A 15,608-nucleotide genomic window follows, 5' to 3' on the forward strand; every position below is an offset into this window, starting at 1 on the left:
TCAGCAGTTAGAGCTCTAGCCAAGGCAGAAGCTGCCCGTGTCCAGATACAGTACGCAGAAAAGGAAGCCATGATGATGCAGGAGTTAGTAGCAAAGAAAGCTGCCCTAGCACAAGAGAGAGCTAGGGAAGCAGCTAGGAAAGCTGCCATAGCACAAGAAGAAGCGGAATTAGAATCAAAATTGCTCATCCTGCAGCGACAGACTGCAGCTGCAGCTGCTGAAGCAGAGGCCGCTGCCTACATGGGAACAAGTCGGTCAGGAAGTGAAAAATTATATAAAGATTCAGAGGTTCCAGAAAAACCTCTATTCCCTGCAGATCGTACAAGTGAGTACATCCAGAATCTTACTGATGCGCATACAAAGGAAAAGTCTCTTAAACCTGAAGCAAAGGAATTCAGGCCGAGATCAACATACCCCCTGAGCAGGACCAATCAACCACATGAGGTCAGCGGCTGCCAGCAAACCAAGAATGAAGCACCAGAAACCCATAAGAACAAAAAACAAGTGTTCCCATCACCTCAACCTATAGATTACATGCGCGAACAACAATGTCCAGTGGATGTCACCAAATATCTCATCCGCAAAGAAATGGTTAGCTCAGGCTTTCTCCAATTTGATGACTGTCCTGAAAACTATTGGGCATGGAAGTCTTCCTTTCTGCATGCCACTGAAGGTCTGAACTTATTACCAGCAGAAATGCTTAATTTAATGAAAAAATGGCTTGGTACCGAGTCAGCAGGGCATACTAAGAGGATGAGAAGAGCAAACCTGTTCAACCCTGCAGCAGGACTCAACATGACCTGGAGAAGACTAGAAGAAACGTATGGATCCCCAGATGTAATAGAAGGAGCACTGTTGAAAAAAATTGAAGTCTTTCCCAAGGTGGGCTACAGAGACAACGTGCGGCTACAAGAAGTAAGTGATCTTCTACTAGAGATAGAATATGCCAAAGAGGATGGCTACTTGCAAGGACTTTCGTATCTAGATACAGCTAGAGGCACTAATCCCATAGTAGAGAAACTACCCTCAAATCTGCAAGACCGGTAGATGTCTGTGGGAGGTAAATTCAAAGAAGATTATGGAGTCGTTCTTCCCCCTTTCTCTGTGTTTTCTAGGTTTGTCCGACAGCAAGCAAAAGTCCGAAGTGATCCTAGTTTCGCCTTCACCACCAGCGGCAATCAATCACACAGACCTGAGAGACCTCACAGACCTCACGGTAGGACCTCTGTATCCACACACAAAACAGCTGTACCTTCAGAAGTCACAGACTACCAAACCACCCACAAGGTACACACCATAGAAAACCCTGATAAACATTGCCCAATACACAAAAAAACACATCCACTAAAGAAATGCAAAGGCTTTAGAAGCAAACCCATTGCAGAGCGGATGTCCTTCCTTAAACAAAACAACATCTGTTTCAAGTGCTGCGGATCTACTTATCACATTGCCAAAGACTGCAAAATACCAGTAGAATGTACAGAATGTGGCAGTGAGAGACATATTGCAGCTTTGCACCCTGGCCCTGCTCCTGCCCCACTAGAGACTGTAGAACCCAGGAAAGATCAGGGCAGGGAGCAACAAGAGACCCCACTCTCCTCTGTAATGTCTAATTGCACAGAGGTATGTGGACAAGGCAAGAGTGCATGATCATGCTCTAAAATCAGTTTAGTGACTGTGTATCCCACTGGCAAGAGAGCAAGGACAGTGAAAATGTATGCAGTGCTAGATGAACAGACCAACAGATCCCTTGCAAAGTCAGATTTCTTTGATATTTTTAACCTTAAGGCAAGTGCAGTTCCATACAATCTAAGGACATGTGCGTGGACAATTGAAACCACAGGGAGAAGAGCTACTGACTTTACCATTGAATCCTTCAATTGGAAAGTGCAGTTCCCACTTCCTACCCTAATAGAGTGTGGTATGATACCTGACGACAAAACTGATATTCCCTCTCCAGAAGTAGCCCATCATCACCCTCACCTCCGCTCAATTGCTCACCTTATCCCAGCTGTTGATCCAGATGTTTCTATCCTTCTACTTCTTGGGAGAGACATCCTTCAGGTAAACAAGGTGCGCCAGCAAATCAATGGACCTTATAATGCCCCCTATACACAGAGACTGGACCTGGGGTGGGTCATTGTAGGAGAAGTTTGCCTGGGGACAGTGCACCAGCCTGACAACATCAACACTTTGAAGACGTCTGTGTTAACAAATGGACGCACATCCCTTCTCAGTCCCTGTCACAACAACTTCATTGTCAAGGAAATCTTTGGCAGGTCAACACAACACTGACTCTTCTACACTATATGGTAAAGAAGAAGTCAATTCCAACATTGAGACAGACAATCTAGGGATTACAGTGTTCCAGAAAACTAAAGATTATGATAAACAGGCCCTCTCTATAGTGGATCAGACCTTCTTGCAGATTATGGATAGAGAGGCTTACCAAGATGACAATCACAGTTGGGTGGCCCCTCTCCCCTTTCGCACACCCAGACGTGTTTTGCCTAGTAACAGGGAGCATGCCATGAAGCGTTTGCATTCACTCAGAAAAACACTGCAGAGAAAGCCAGAAGTGAAAAGAGATTTCACTGAATTCATTAAAGGGATACTAGACAATGATCACGCTGAAGTTGCAGGACCACTTGAGACAGACAGGGAACACTGGTATCTACCAATGTTTGGTGTTTACCATCCTCACAAACCTAACCAAATCAGAATAGTTTTTGATTCCAGCGCAGAGTATAAAGGAGTCTCTTTAAATGACGTACTGTTGAGTGGCCCTGACCTAAATAATACTTTGCTAGGTGCCCGAATGCGCTTCAGATAAGAGCCCGTTGCTTTCACAGCAGATGTGCAACAAATGTTTTATTGCTTTCTTGTCAGAGAAGACCACAGAGACTTTCTACGTTTTCTCTGGTACAAAGACAGACATAGACAAAGAAATTGTCAAGTACAGAATGAAAGTGCACGTATTTGGCAATAGCCACTCTCCTGCTGTCGCTATATACTGCATGCAAAAGGCTGCCCAGAAAAACGCAGAGTGCTATGGAAAAGAAGCCAAACACTTTGTATTGAGACATTTCTATGTAGATGATGGACTCGCTTCTACTAGCACACCTGAAGATGGAATTTCCATCCTCAGAAAAGCAAAGCAAATGCTGGCAGAATCCAACCTGCGTCTTCATAAAATCGCTTCCAAAAGCCAAAAAGTAATGGAAGCCTTTCCTGTAGCAGACAGAGCTAAGGACCTTAAAAATCTTTGCCATGGTACAGACACCCTTCCCCTGCAGAAAAGCCTAGGCCTAAGTTGGGATCTAGAAACAGATAGTTTTGTTTTCAGAGTTTCCTCAGAGGAAAAGCCTTTTACATGTAGAGGCATTCTATCCACCGTAAATAGCTTCTATGATCCCCTAGGGTTTGTATCACCTGTGACAATAAGAGGTAAGGTCTTAGTTCGGGAACTGTCATCTGGGAAAAGTGAATGGGATGCATTGTTTCCACAAGAGAGACTAAGTGAGTGGGTTCAATGGACAGAATCCTTGCAAGCGTTGGAGCACCTAAAGATAGACAGATGCTATGTGCCCATATCTCTATCATCAGCTTCCAGGAAAGAACTATGCATCTTCTCAGACGCATCCACCACAGCAATAGGTGCAGTAGCTTACTTGAAAGTAATTGATGCAGAAAATGTGTGTCATGTTGGATTTGTCATGGGAAAGTCCAAATTAAGCCCTAAATCAGCCCACACGATTCCTCGTTTAGAGTTGTGTGCTGCTGTACTTGCAGTCAAAATGTCTGAGCTAATCACAGATGAACTAGACACTGACTTTGATGCTGTGAAATTCTTCACTGATAGAAAGACTGTCCTAGGGCACATTTGCAACTCCACTAGGAGGTTCTATCTGTATGTCTCCAACAGAGTGAATAGAATCAGGCAATCTACACACTCAGATCAGTGGTTCTATGTATCTACAGAGCAAAACCCTGAAGATTATGCCACTAGACCTATTCAAGCAGCATGCCTTCAGAACTCTATATGGTTCTCAGGCCGATCCTTTCTGTACCAACCACACTGTGAGGATATAGACACTGCTAATGTTTATCCACTCATAGAGCCTGAAGCTGACCCTGAAATCAGATTGGAAATTACAAGTTTCAGTACCAAAGCTTCTGAAGCCACACTTCACTCACATTGCTTTGATAGATTTTCTTGCTGGAAGATATTAGTTAAGACCCTAGCCAGACTCATCCATCTCTCTAAAACCTTCCGGAGAGAAACCAATAGCGGTCAGGCCAGAAGGTGGGAAGGTTTCCATGAACAGGTCAATCTAGAAGAACTTGCTCAGGCAAAGTCTGTTATAATTTCTTCTGTTCAAAACAAACATTTCCAGAAGGAAATTGACTGCATCAAAAAACAAAAGACATTCCCAAAACAAAGCCGTCTTAGGAAGCATAGCCCCTTTTTAGACAAAAATGGGTTGTTGAGAGTAGGTGGACGTTTGTCTCCTGCTGAACTTTCAGAGCAAGAGAAACAGCCTGTCATTATACCCTATGATCACCACATTGCGACACTGCTTGTTAGGTACTATCATGAACAAGTATTACACCAAGGGCGACACATCACAGAGGGTGCAATTAGATCCGCAGGTTTCTGGATTCTTGGAGGAAAATGCTTGGATCAGCAGTTATACACAAATGTGTCATCTGTCGCAAGCTGTGAGGAAGATTACAAAGTCTAAAGATGACAGAGCTACCAGAATAAAGAGTAATTGCTCAACCACCTTTCACCAATGTGGGCTTAGATGTATTTGGTCCGTGGTCTGTTTTAACCTGCCGCACAATAGAGGAGGCAGCGCGGACAGTAAATGATGGGCAATCCTTTTCACTTGTTTGTCCACCCGAGCTGTACACATAGAGCTACTTGAAACCATGTCAACATCAAGCTTTATTAATGCCTTGAGGAGATTCTTCTCAATTCGTGGCCCAGCAAAACTGCTCTGTTCTCAGGGCCGTCTTTAATATTGATTGGACCCTGGGCAAAAATTTACTTGGGCCCCCTGGATCCCGCCATCCCACACCCTTGCATGCAATCACGGCCTCCACCACAACACACACAAAAAAAAAAAACACACACCTGGTAGAGTACCAAGAATGACTGCAAATACTTCCAGCTCTGAAGACTCCAGTGGCTCAGGATCAGTGCTCTGGGCTGGAAGTGGGCACCGCTCTGCAGGAAGGAGACCGGGATTCGGCTCACCATTAGCGTTACAATGCATCCCAGCACCCCACAGTATGCAAGCAGTACAGCACCCCACAGTATACAGCACCCCACAGTATGCAAGCAGTATAGCACCCTATAGTATACAGCACCCCACAGTATGCAAGCAGTATAGCACACCACAGTATACAGCACCCCACAGTATACAGTAGAGCAGTATAGCACATCGCAGTATACAGCACCCCACAGTATACAGTAGAGAAGTATAGCACACCGAAGTATACAGCACCCCACAGTATACAGTAGAGAAGTATAGCACACTGCAGTATACAGCACCACATAGTATACAGTAGAGCAGTATACAGCCCCCCACTGTATACAGCCCCCACAGTATACAGTAGAGCAGTATAGCCCCCCACAGTATACAGCCCCCCACAGTATACAGCAGAGCAGTATAGCACCTCACAGTATACAGCCCCCCACAGTATACAGCACCCCATAGTATACAGAAGAGCAGTACAGCACCCCACAGTATACAGTAGAGCAGTATAGCACCCCACAGTATACAGTAGCTTACAGTATATTAGTATAACAGCCCCTGTCACCTTTTCCTGATGTATTCTTCACACAAAAAAGCTCCACAGTTAAGGCAAACTTCTCCTGCAGCAACACTCCTGGTAGAAAGGACCTTTGATTACCTCATAGCCATGTGACCAGTAATATTGCTAGGTTACTGGTAACATGGTGATGATGTCATCTAAGGTCTTTTCAGAATCACAGCTCTCAGTTCGCTTCCTGGAGTGTCGGCAGGCATGGCAGCACCCCCCTGTGTAGCTGACAGCCTCACATCCGGGCAGTGGCCAGCAGGGCTCAAGAGGGAGCTGCCTTGGGCCCCCCAGGTGCAACTGGGCCCAGGGCAGCTGCCCCTTTTGCCCCTTGTTAAAGACGGCTCTGGGTCCTCCCCTAAAGCCGCATGGGGACCCAATGGCACCGCCCGCCGCCGCAACCGCAAGTAAAAGCCACAAACCGCAGGTCTAAATTGACCTGCGGTTTGCGGCGATCGCCAACACGGGGGGGGTCACCGGATCCCCCCCGTGCATTTAGCCAAGGTGCCTGCTCAATGATTTGAGCAGGCACCTTGTTCAGATCACCGCCCGCCGGGCGGCGGTGATCAGAAATACACATGACGTACCGGTAAGTCATGTGTCCTTAAGTACCAGGACAACATGCCGTACCGGTACGTTATGTGTCCTGAAGAGGTTTAATTCTCATGGGTCAAGTAAGCAGGTTTGGTTTGTAACAACATAGTGTCCAAGATTCGCCTGGCAATACCTATAAGTCTCTCCCAGACACCACCCATGTGTGAGGAGTGTGGAGGATTAAAGACCCATGTACATCCTCTGTCTTGGAGAAAGTCTAGCAATTGTGATTCGCTGGCACAAATGTTAAGTTCCTTGCAGGCTCCTACAAAGTTTGTTCCTCTGTCAGAACAGACTGAGCCGTCTTTAACAAGGGGCAAAAGGGGCAGCTGCCCTGGGCCCAGTTGCTCCTGGGGGGCCCAAGGCAGCTCCCTCTTGAGCCCTGCTGCCAACTGCCCAGATGTGAGGCTGTCAGCTACACAGGGGGGTGCTGCCATGCCTGCCGACACTCCAGGAAGCGAACTGAGAGCTGTGATTCTGAAAAGACCTTAGATGACATCATCACCATGTTACCAGTAACCTAGCAATATTACTGGTCACATGGCTATGAGGTAATCAAAGGTCCTTTCTACCAGGAGTGTTGCTGCAGGAGAAGTTTGCCTTAACTGTGGAGCTTTTTTGTGTGAAGAATACATCAGGAAAAGGTGACAGGGGCTGTTATACTAATATACTGTAAGCTACTGTATACTGTGGGGTGCTATACTGCTCTACTGTATACTGTGGGGTGCTGTACTGCTCTACTGTATACTGTGGGGTGCTGTACTGCTCTACTGTATACTATGGGGTGCTGTATACTGTGGGGGGCTGTATACTGTGAGGTGCTATACTGCTCTGCTGTATACTGTGGGGGGCTGTATACTGTGGGGGGCTATACTGCTCTACTGTATACTGTGGGGGCTGTATACTGTGGGGGGCTGTATACTGCTCTACTGTATACTATGTGGTGCTGTATACTGCAGTGTGCTATACTTCTCTACTGTATACTGTGGGGTGCTGTATACTTCGGTGTGCTATACTTCTCTACTGTATACTGTGGGGTGCTGTATACTGCGATGTGCTATACTGCTCTACTGTATACTGTGGGGTGCTGTATACTGTGGTGTGCTATACTGCTTGCATACTGTGGGGTGCTGTATACTATAGGGTGCTATACTGCTTGCATACTGTGGGGTGCTGTATACTGTGGGGTGCTGTACTGCTTGCATACTGTGGGGTGCTGGGGTGCACTGTAACGCTAGGGTGAGCCGAACCACGGTCTCCTTCCTGCAGAGCGGTGCCCACCTACAGCCCAGAGCACTGATCCTGAGCCACTGGAGTCTTCAGAGCTGGAAGTATTTGCAGTCATTCTTGGTACTCTACCAGGTGTGTGGATTATTTTTGTGTGTGTTGTGGTGGAGGCCGTGATTGCATGCAAGGGTGTGGGATGGCGGGATCCAGGGGGCCCAAGTAAATTTTTGCCCAGGGTCCAATCAATATTAAAGACGGCCCTGGGGGGACCCGATGGCATGGAAGGAAGCGTGATGCCTAAGGAAGGCATCACGCTGCCTTCCGGTGACGAGCCTGTGAGATCCAGCCCCCTGGATCTCACAGGCAGGAAGCTGTATGAGTAATACTCACAGTATTACTCATACAGCCAATGCATTCCAATACAGAAGTATTGGAATGCATTGTAAAGGTATTAGACCCACAAAAGTTCAAGTCCCAAAGTGGGACAAAAAAGAAAGTGAAAAAATAAAGTTTTCCCCCCAAAAAAATTAAAGTTTCAAGTAAAAACAAACAAAAACTTCATTTTCCCCAAATAAAGTAAAAATAAAATGGTAAAAAGTAGGGGGGGGGGGGGGGGGAGAGTATACATATTGGGTATCGCCGCGTCCGTATCGACCGGCTCTATAAACATATCACATGACCTAACCAGTCAGATGAACACTGTAAAAAATAAAAAATAAAAACTGTGCTAAATAAACCATTTTTTGTCAACTTACATCACAAAAAGTGTAATAGCAAGCGATCAAAAAGTCATAAGCACCCCAAAATAGTGCCAATCAAACCGTCATCTCATCCCACAAAAAATGAGACCCTACCTAATATAATCGCTCAAAAACTGAAAAAAACTATGGCTCTCAGAATATGGAGACACTAAAACATGATTTTTTTTTTGTTTAAAAAATGATATTATTGTGTAAAACTTACATAAATAAATAAAAAGTATACATATTAGGTATCGCCGCGTCTGTATGGACCTGCTCTATAAAAATATCACATGACCTAACCCCTCAGATGAACACCGTAAAAAATTTAAAATAAAAACTGTACTAAATAAACCATTTTTTGTCACCTTACATCACAAAAAGTGTAATAGAAAGCAATCAAAAAGTCACACACACCCCAAAATAGTGTCAATAAAACCGTCATCTCATCCCGCAAAAATCATACCCTACCTAAGGTAATCGCCCAGAAACAAAAAAATTATGGCTCTCAGACTATGGAAACACTAAAACATGATTTTTTTTGCTTCAAAAATGAAATTGCTGTGTAAAACTTACATAAATAAAAAAAAAAGTATACATATTAGGTATTGCAGCGTCCGTAATATCTTGCTCTATAAAAATATCACATGACCTAAACCCTCAGGTGAATACCGTAAAAAAACTAAAAATAAAAACGGTGTAAAAAAAGCAATTTTTTGGTCACCTTACATCACAAAAAGTGTAATAGCAAGCGATCAAACATTCACACACACACACCAAAATAGTGCCAATAAAACCGTCATCTCATCCCGCAAAAATCATACCCAACCCAAGGTAATCGCCCAAAAACTGAAAAAATTATGGCTCTCAGATTATGGAAACACTAAAACATGATTTTTTTTGTTTCAAAAAAGAAATCATTGTGTAAAAGTTACATAAATAAAAAAAAAGTATACATATTAGGTATCTCCGCGTCCGTGACAACCTGGTCTATAAAAATACAACATGATCTAACCTGTCAGATAATTGTAGTAAATAACAAAAAAAAAACGGTGCCAAAACAGCTATTTATTGTTACCTTGCCTCACAAAAAGAGTAATATAGAGCAACCAAAAATCATATGTACCCTAAACTAGTACCAACAAAACTTTCTAAAATGTGGTCACTTTTTTGGAGTTTCTATTCTAGGGGTGCATCAGGGGGGCTTCAAATGGGACATGGTGTCAAAAAAAAACAGTCCAGCAAAACCTGCCTTCCAAAAACTGTATGGCATTCCTTTCCTTCTGCGCGCTGCCGTGTGCCCGTACAGCGGTTTACGACCACATATGGGGTGTTTCTGTAAACTACAGAATCAGGGCCATAAATCTTGAGTTTGGTTTGGCTGTTAACCCTTGCTTTGTAACTGGAAAAAAATTATTAAAATGGAAAATCTGCCAAAAAAAGTGACATTTTGAAATTGTATTTTCCATTAATTCTTGTGGAACACCTAAAGGGTTAACAAAGTTTGTAAAATAAGTTTTGAATACCTTGAGGGGTGTAGTTTATAGAATGGGGTCATTTTTGTGTGGTTTCTATTATGTAAGCCTCGCAAAGTGACTTCAGACCTGAACTGGTCCCTAAAAATTGGTTTTTTGAAAATTTCTGAAAAATTTCAAGATTTGCTTCTAAACTTCTAAGCCTTGTAACGTCCCCAAAAAATAAAATATCATTCCCAAAATGATCCAAACATGAAGTAGACATATGGGGAATGTAAAGTAATAACTATTTTTGGAGGTATTACTATGTATTATAGAAGTAGAGAAATTGAAACTTGGAAATTTGCCATTTTTTTATTTTTTTGGTAAATTTGGTATTTGTTTATAAATAAAAATAAATTTTTTGGACTTCATTTTGCCAGTGTCATGAAGTACAATATGTGACGAAAAAAAGAATCTCAGAATGGGCTGGATAAGTCAAAGCGTTTTAAAGTTATCCCCACTTAAAGTGACACTGGTCAGATTTGCAAAAAATGGCCTGGTCCTTAAAGTGAAATAAGGCTGTGTCCCAAAGGGGTTAAGCACCTTTATGGCAGAGGTTACAGCTATTATGAATGCCAGGGCTATAGTTCCTGTGTCCTCAGACCCAGATACACCTATGGTCCTTACCCCAGCAATGTTGTTGACTCAAAAGGTGAACTCTTTGTCTGCTCCATCTGGAACCATAAGTACAACACAAGTTCATGCTAAACAATGGAAGCAAGTACAATGCTTGGCAGACACCTTTTGAAAAAAGATGGAAGAGAGAGTATCTGTCAAATCTACAACGCCGTAGGAAATGGACTGAGGATCGCCCAAATGTAAAAGTGGGTGATGTTGTTCTGTTGGAGGACAGCCAAGAGGGCAGGGAACGAGTGGCCCGTGGGACTTATTGTCAATGCTCTACCAAGCAGGGTGGCAAGGTTAGAAAGGTGGAGGTCAGAATTATCTCAGACCTATAACTGACATTATAGTTTTGATCTCAGACTAGTTAGGATTCCATTTTCCTGTTTATATGCTTTTTTCTGCATAGCAGTAGTTATTTAGGTAGTGACATAATGAATTATGCCAGACAGGGAGTGTTCTGCCCATATTGTGCATAGTAAATGTATGTAATGTGCTGTAGTGATAATACTGCAATGTTATGTTTGACGGCTGCCATCTAGTGGTCAAAGTTAGTTACTACCTTGCCAGAACTTTACAGGAAGTGTATTTTTCTCAGAGTCAGAGGCAGTAACCTTTAGCCTGGAACTATATTTCCTCCATTTCATGACTGCTCCTGGATCTAGCAGACTGCATGCAGAGGAGCTCTTCATCTATTCCTGGACTTATGATGGAATTGTCTGTGAGTACTCTCACTGATGGAGTGAGGCTGCTGTATAATGTTTAATGTACTGACACATATGTTTTGTTTATGCTTATGTTGTAGTTTTACAAAGTTATTCAGAAAAGAGAATACATACAGATCTGATGTCTCACGTTTCTTGACTTCTGAATTATTGTTAAGCTGTCTGACTAGTGTTATACAACAGTCAATAACGCGAAGCAGAACAGTCCTTAATTCCCTCACTGGAGTGTGATCGTAAGATGTGCGAGTACAAGCGCACGCTGGTAGACGCGCTGCTGGTGGCATTCCCACCTGACAGCGGGGGCACAGTGGAAGCACAAGGCAAAGGCAGAGGACGAGGAAGAGGTCGCCAACGCAGCTGGGGCACCGCCAGCACCTCAGAAGGCAGGGTTAGCATGGCCGAAATGTGGAAAAGCTTTGTCAGCACCCCACAACAACCAGCACCACCAGCTGATATGGAACGTCTTAGCAGGAGGTAGCATTTCACCAACATGGTGGAGCAGTATGTGTGTCCACGCCTACATGTACTGAATGACGGCTCTGCCCCTTTCAACTTCTGGGTCTCCAAATTGGGCACATGGCCTGAGCTTGCCCTTTACGCCTTGGAGGTGCAGGCCTGCCCTGCAGCCAGTGTATTATCTGAACGTGTGTGTTCAGCATTGCAAGGGGCGTTATCACTGACAAGCGCAGCCGCCTGTCCACAGCCAATGTGGACAAGCTCACGTTAATTAAAATTAACTAGGCATGGATCCCACAGGACTTGTCCATGCTTTGTGCAGAATAGACATGTATACCGGCCTTAACCAGCCATTGTTATACTACAGCGCAATTGCTCATTCTTGTATTTTTTATATTTCACACTCTTTTGAAGTGTACCCGAATAAAAAAAATATATAATAATTAAAACCAAAAACCAGTTGTCACGTACCGGCAGGACAGGTAGTGGATCCTCTGGACCAGAGAGGCGATGGCGCGGGTTGTACTAGAGGACCGGTTCTAAGCAGTTACTGGTCTTCACCAGAGCCCGCCGCAAAGCGGGATGGATTTGCTGCGGCGGTAACTACCAGGTCGTGTCCCCTAGTAACAACTCGACCTCTCTGGCTGGTGATATGGCGTGGTACACAGGGAGAAGGCAAGAGCGAAGTCGGATGTAGCAGCGGTCAGGGCAGGCGGCAAAGGTTCAAAGGCGAGTGGACGGTAGCAACGGGTACGGCAACAGGTAAGGCAAACTAACATAGAAAGGAATGCTTTCTCTGAGGCACAAGGCACAAAGATCCGGCAGAGAGCTGTGGGAGGAGAAGGTATAAATGGGCAGTGCACAGGTGCAGCCTAATTAAGTCAGCACTGCCTCTCACAACCTTAACCCTTAATAACCCCTTTGGACCAGGCACCAATCACCTGTGCACTGGTCCTTTGAATCTAAGAGTCCCGGCGCGCGCGCCCCCTAGAGAGCGAGGACGCACACGCCGAGACGCTGGAGTGCTGCCTGGGGGCATACGCTGTGAGCGCTCCGAGGCCAGCAGGGGACCCGGAGCGCTCAGCGTAACACCAGTGTTGGCTACCTCGTCCTCCTCCACCGCCGCTTCCACCTACACCGCTACGTCCACCGCCTCCTCAAACTCCTACTCCATATGGATCTCCACCTCATAAATCATTTTTTAATTTTATTTGTACGTATTTTATTTTATTTTATGTCATTTCACTACTTTGTCTGTTACATTTTCGGGTGAGAATCACCAATTTTTGGGTGTAATATACCCCTCTACCTAGTTGACAGCTTAATAAATTTCAATAATTTTTCTTTTACATTTTCGGGTTACAATAAACAATTTTTTTCTGTCATAGACCCCTGCTCTACCAAGTAGACAGGTTAATACATTTCTGTAATTTTTCTGTTACATTACTGGTTTGACATTTTACAATTTTGGATGTGAATAAACCCCAGGGAATAAAACCCCAGGGAATAAAATGTCAGAAATCCTTCATTAATTGATGCACGCCACCTCCTTTCATTCAATGCTTAAACTTTAACAAGTTGTACCACATTTGCGCTTCAATAATTTGTCCCAGAATTGCGCTTCAATAACTTTTCCCATATTTCCGCTCGATCCCAAAAAAAAATTATACTTGTATCTCCCTTGGATGTGGTCTCTCTTTCTCACGCTCCCTCTCCGGCGTGGAACCCTGATTCGCCGATAACCGTGATCAACATGGTAGGCTCAGAAAAGAACATCGAAAGTTGATAGAGAAGATATCCAAATGGATGGTGGATGTCACTGGGGCACCTCTGGATAGGTGACAGGAACATAAATAAATAAAAAATCATCTGTTATATTGGCAGGTGACATTTTTGAAATTTTGACGGATATAAACCCCTGCTCTGCATAGTTGACAGGGAATAAAATGTTATAAATTCTTAATTAATTGATGAGCGCCACCTCCTTTCATTCAATGCTTAAACTTTAACAAGTTGTTCCACATTTGCGCTTTAATACTTTGTCCCATATTTCCACTCTATCATATTTAATTTGAAACAATTAACCTCCCTTGGATGTGGTCTCTCTTTCTCACGCTCCCTCCCCGGCGTGGAACCCTGATTTGCCGATAACCGTGATCAACATGGTAGGCAGTGGCGTTCCTACCATAAAGGCAGACCACGCAGCTGCTATGGGGCCCATGGCATGGGGGGGCCTGGAGCGCATGGAAGGCCCCGCCCCCTACATCTGCAAACAGTTTATCGGGCATTGAGGAAGCACGCCCACTTATCCTCCGTTCAGTCCTGGCCGGGCCCTGCTTGCTTCCTCTATGCTCAGGGCCCCCTCCGAACCTCTCCCCCCCCATACTGTACACAATAGATAACACTCTGCTGATGTCCCGACCCTCCGTGTCAGGCTCAAGCAGACAGAACTTCACCGGTCACGCCCACATCTATGAAGCCACGCCCCGTCCCGTGAAGCCACACCCCCAATGCCAGTCGCGAAAAAATACTGCACCAGGAAAGAATCTCAGGTAGGAAACTAGCTGTCTGCCACCTCCCTCTAGCCTGCTGTTACCTATTATCTCCCTCCTGGCCCCCACAGAACCTCTCTTGTATACCCCTCTACTACTCTCCCCACAGGCCAAAGAATAGCTGCAACTTCAAGCCTGCAATGCCCTGCATCCATCTGTGGCCTCCCAGCCACTATCATCTCCTATGTTCCCTGAGGTCCCCAGAGACTCCTTGCCACCTTCTGTGACCAAAATAACCTGGACCAGTTTCTGTGCCCCCTTCTCATAAAAGAGCCCCTGCCACCTTTTGTATACCTTGTCACCACCACCCACTCACAAAGCCCTTGGAACCCTCTGTCCTCCTCCAATCTCTTTCTGTCCACCCATCAGTAACTGAGCCCCTATCACCTATTGGACTTAATGTGCCCAATCCCTTAGCACAAAGCCCTTGTCAACTTCTGCCCCCTGATCTAACAGAGTCCATGCCACCTGCTTCTTTCCCCTTTCATATAAAAGAGCCCATGCCAGCTGCTGCTCCCCTCCCTCTAATAACAGATCTCCATCACCTTTTGTCTTTTATGTTCACTCTGTTCTGTCAGAATACTATTCCTTATCAGAATGCTATACCCTCGTCACTTCCGGTGACGTGGCCGCACCAGAAGTGACGAGAATCAGCTAGAGGAGGGGCTGTGCGGCGCTGCGCAAGCGCAGATCCACGGGTAAGTCGAAATTATAGCAGCGCTGCGGGAGAAGCGCCCACTTAATGCGCATGCGTGAAACCAGCTGGGACACCCTTCGCCTGGAGCCACGGCTGGGTAGGAGATGGTGCGGCTATATACGCCAGTCCAAATCTACCTACCCCTGAGTGCGCAAGTGTGCTGTAATCCTGATGTGTGTGGCCGACAGGAGTATATAGCCGCACGTGCACACCCTCTTCTACCCAGCCATGGCTCCGAGCGCAGGCGCAGTGTGTCCTGGCCGGTTTCGCGCATGCGCATTAAGTGGTACCTGATAAGGTATAGTATAAGGTATAGTATTCTGACAGAACACACTCCCCTCATAGAGCCTCTAGCAGCTTCTAATCTCCCACCCACTGTAGTGTCCCTGACATCTGCCACCTCTAACAGTGCCTAGTGGCACTGACTCTGTGGCAATTATGGGACAAAAAATTGCTAATAGCTGCCCTGTCCCACTGTGTGCAGGATATGGTGGCTTTATCTGTGCACATTGTATAAGGGTCCATTCAGACGTCTGTTGAATGGGTCAGGATCCGTTTCGCAATTATGCGGAACGGGTGCAGACCCATTCATTTTCAATTGGGCTGGAAAAGATGCGGACAGCACACAGTGTGCTGTCCGCATCCGCATT

This window comes from Bufo bufo, chromosome 3 (genome assembly GCF_905171765.1).
Source record: "Bufo bufo chromosome 3, aBufBuf1.1, whole genome shotgun sequence".
Taxonomy (NCBI): domain Eukaryota; kingdom Metazoa; phylum Chordata; class Amphibia; order Anura; family Bufonidae; genus Bufo; species Bufo bufo.